The 4,723-nt window shown below is 43.3% G+C and overlaps 1 pseudogene; it reads left to right on the plus strand.

The window, feature by feature from the left end:
* The first annotated feature begins 899 nt into the window (after positions 1-899).
* Positions 900-973, plus strand: LOC132656721 (small nucleolar RNA U3; annotated as a pseudogene).
* Positions 974-4,723: the final 3,750 nt, after the last annotated feature.

A 4,723-nucleotide genomic window follows, 5' to 3' on the forward strand; every position in this document is an offset into this window, starting at 1 on the left:
TCCAGAAGCAGAAAGACCCTCATGGAATATGCTCATGTATAAGTGGATATTAGACATATAATATAGGATAAATGTACTAAAATATATAGACTTAATGTAGCTAAGCAACAAGGAAGACCCTGGAGAGTCTGCTTAATTACTATTCAGAAGGCTAAAAGAATTGGCATGAAAAGCAGGAGAACAGAGGGAACATGATGGAAGCCTACTATAGATGTCCTCTGAAAGACTCCACCCAGCAGGGGATCAAAGCAGATACAGAGACTCATAGCCAATCTTTGGGTAGATCACAGGGAGTCTTACTGAAGAATGGGGAGGAGCTACAAAGACTGGGATAGGACAGGAGCCCCACAAGGACACCAACACAGCCAACAGATCTGGCCCCACGGAGCTCTGCAGAGATGAATGCATCAACCATGCATGGAGAGGATCTAAACATCCTGCTCAGATGTAGCCCATAGGCAACTCAGTCTCCCTGTGGTCTCCCTAGTAAGGGAGGGGCTGTCTCTGACATGAACTTGGTTGCTTCCTCTTTGATCACCTCCCCCTGGAGGGGCAGCCGTGCCAGCAGAAGAAGATCCATTCAGTTCTGATGTGGCTTGGTAGGCTAGGGTCAGAGAATAGGGGAGGAGGACTCCCCATTTCACTGGACTAGGGGAGGGCAATAAGGGGGAAGAAGAAGGGAAGATAGGTGCAGGAGGAAATGAGAAAAGGGCCACGATCAGGATATAAAGTGAATAAATTGTAAAAAATGAAAAATAAAACATATAAAAATATGCAGGCTTTAGATGAATGTCATAAGAACCCACCACAAGGTTCAAAATTGTTAAATGAATACTTAATTTATAAATGTCTATTCTTACTCATCTAATTTCTTCATATTTATGAGTTAGGTCATTTATAAGACTATACTTTCAGGGATCATTTCTATAGTTCATCACTACAGTTAGATCATTTATATGTTAGCATTTACAATCTCCTTAGCAATAATCATTTCCTACATTATATATACATATATGTATACATAAACATATATGTGTCTACTATTCATGATTCTGTGTGCACATGCGTGCATGTGTGCACATACATGTGCTTGTCTGTGGAAGAGGTTTATGTGTGTATGTCTACAGGTGGAAGCCAAAGAAGAGTTTTGGATATTGTTCTTTAGTGTCCAACAACTAGTCTTTTATATTAAGTTGTTATTTTTTATATTAATTACAGTTTATTCACTTCAAATAACAGCTGTATCCCACCCTCCCTCCCTCATCTCCTCCCATGCTCCTCTCCAAGTCTGCTAATAAGGAGGTCCGACTCCCCTTCCATCTGACTCTAGCCTATCAGGTCTCATCAGGACTGGCTGCATTGTCCTCCTCTGTGGCTTGGTAAGGCAGCCTCCCCCCTCCCCCCAGGGAGCACTGAGCCTGCCACTGAGTTCATGTCAGAGACAGTCCCTGTTCCCCTTAATAAGGAACCCACTTGGATATTGAGCTGCCATGGGCTTCATCTGAGCATGGGTTCTAGGTTATATCTAGGTTATATATCCATGCATGGTCCTTGTTTGGAGTATCAGTCTCAGAAAAGACCCCTGTGCCCAGATTTTTTGGTTGCTCTCCTTGTGGAGGTCCTGTCTTCTCCAGGTCTTACTATCCCCCCCTTCTTTCATAAGATTCCCTGCACTCTGCCCAAACTACTTTTATTGTTACCTTAACATTCACTGTCTTAAAAGTCATCATGTAGTATAACCTGGTTTGCTCAACAGTTCCAGGGGTAAGCCTAATTTATCTCTCTAGTTTGGGTAATAGATTACAAGTTCCCTGTTTTGTTCATAGGATTTGTGTAGATCAAATTTATACAGCTCTAAGTTCAGTGAAGTATCTGCTTCAGCCCATATCTAAGTTCTTGTAATTTATATATAAATGTATTTAAATTTCTTGCTTCACAATTTATTAAAGATATATTTTGCAAATATGTTTACAAATATTTTTATGTAAATATAGGCACATGTCTATATGTGTTTTGAGGTATATACATATAAGCATATATAATTGTACCAAATGCTATGTATATACATATTTAAAATTCTTCATTTATTACTTTTGTTAATGATAATTCTGATTCATCATTTAGACAGAAGTTAACTATTCTTCAAAAAATTGTTCCCACAATGTAATTCTAAAGCAACCTGCCTTTGATCTATCTAATACTTAATACCCATCACATACCAGCAGTAAGTTCTGTACATTTTATTCAGTTCTGCATCTGATACTGACAATGTGAGATTGATTAAGACAGCGCAGAGGGGAGCCAAGATGGCGACTAGCACACACAGTTTCTGAGCGGTGGAATACCTGATCTTCTGAGTTGGAGAATGGAAGGACCCCCAACCCAGGAAAACCACAGCGAGGCTTTCTGAACACCAGAGAACATCGCAGGAGGTGAAAACTTTGGCCTCCTGTCACCCGGAGACTTGCTTGGGGAAGGAGAGAAACGATCCTTTGTTCTTGCAGCACTCCCTTCCCCCAGACCTCCTTCCTCCTCGGCACAGCCGCACAGCGGACTCATCTTTCTCAGCGCAGACCTAACTGCCTGGGGTATACAGCCACTGAGACAGAGCCCCAAGCACTTTAGCAGCAGACAAAAGCCAGCAGTACGTGCCCCGGAGTCCCAGATTCACGCAGCAGCTGCACCATCCTCCCAGGGCGCGAATCTGCTAGACACCATACTAGCTCCACAGGATCGCCATCACTGAAGGTACGGCCCGCCCAATCCCACAGTGACAGAGAATACGCTATATACTCACCAAAACCAGGCAGAAACGTCATACAACCTGGACACACCAGGCGCTGGGCCTCCCAAGCTTGGAGAGCACGACGAAGAGATCCCAGGACTTCCCAGAAAGCATTGGGACTAGCAACCCAGTCTCCAGTTACAGCAGGACGTGGCGGCGGAGCAGCACTGAACTGGCAGGGCACCACAGCCCTCCAGTTTAAGACTAACCAGGGCCAAATGAGAGAACAGAGAGCCTGGTTACCCCATCCCTGCTGAAGTGACCACCCTGAAATCTCCAGCTGCAGCAAGACCTCAGAAACTGGCAGTGATAGCAGCACAGAACTGGTGGAACACATCAAAGAAGCAGGGCCAAACCAGAGAGCAGAGAGCCCAGGATACCAAGATCTCTGCCAAGAGACCTGCCTGTAAGTGAGTGCACCCTTGAGAATCTGCAGTTCCCCAGATCCTGGGTCCTTCTAAATCAGAAGCCAGGCATCGAACCCCCCTCCCACCCACATACCCACTTTGGGAAACAGAGGGGCACTAGGGACATTGAAGTTCCTGCCCTGTGGGCCTGATTGAGGAGTTAAGACAGTTAATGCCAGAAATTGCGCTGCGATCATCATTAGTGCCTGGGACATATACAGTGCAGAGCCCCTCCCACATACTCAAGGGTTCAACATTAGCCATCACTCTGTCCCTCGAGAAACTCATCCACGCACACTTACACACACAAACACACACACACGCGTGCGCACACACGCTTGCATTTGCCCTGTTTGCGCCTGCGTACTTTCCTCCCACAGGTACAGCTAGTCCTCAGCACACGCTGAGAGTGCTCAGCTTCCTGAAGAACTCTCCAGACACCAGAGAGAGACAGCACCAGTCTGATCTGCAGAATCCAAAAACAAACAGGGAAGGTTTCAGATAAGCCAATGGCCAGGGGTAGGCGAAAGAACACTTCCAACATAAATCAGGACATCATGACTTCACCAGCAAACCCCAAAATCGATGGATACTCCAATTCAGCAGAAGCACAGGAAAATGATTTTAAAGCCATGCTTGCCCAATTATTTGAGGCTCATAAGGAGGAAATGAACAAGTCTTTCAAAGAGATGGCCAGTCAATTGGAGGCAAAGAAAGAAGAAATAGACAATATCCTTAAAGAAACACAGGCAAACATAGCCAAACAAATAGATACACAAGTAGAGGAAAAATTAGTGGCATATAAGAAGGAAATGAAAAAAGAAATAGAGGCCATCGTAGAGAGACAGGAATCCAAATTCAAACACATGAAAGAAATGGTGCAAGGCATGAAAACAGAATTAGAATCAATAAAGAAAACACAAAATGAGAAAACCCTTGAGCTGGAGAACTTGGAGAAAAGATCAGGAACCACAAAAGTAAGCATCACCAACAGAATACAAGAGATGGAAGAGAGAATCTCTGGAGCTGAAGACACACTTGCAGAAATGGATACTTCTCTCAAAGAAAAAGTAAAATCAGAAAAGTTCCAATCACAAAATATCCAAGAAATCAAGGATGCTATGAAAAGACAAAATCTAAGAATAATAGGAATTCATGAAAAAGAAGACTCCAGACTCCAAGGTCCAGAAAATATTTTCAAGAAAATCATAGAAGAAAATTTTCCCAACTTAAAGAAAGAGATGTCCATAAATATACAAGAGGCCTACAGAACTCCAAATAGACTAGACCAGAAAAGAAACATATCACATCACATCATAGTCAAAACACTAAATCTACAGAACAAAGAAAACATATTAAAAGCAGCAAGGGAAAAAGGCCAAGTAACATATGAAGGTAGACCTATCAGAATCACACCGGACTTCTCATCAGAAACTATGAAAGCCAGAATGGCCTGGGCAAGTATCATGGAGACTCTAAGAGATCACAAATGTCAACCCAGACTACTATACCCTGCAAAGCTTTCAATCAA

Source organism: Meriones unguiculatus, chromosome 9 (genome assembly GCF_030254825.1).
Source record: "Meriones unguiculatus strain TT.TT164.6M chromosome 9, Bangor_MerUng_6.1, whole genome shotgun sequence".
NCBI lineage: Eukaryota > Metazoa > Chordata > Mammalia > Rodentia > Muridae > Meriones > Meriones unguiculatus.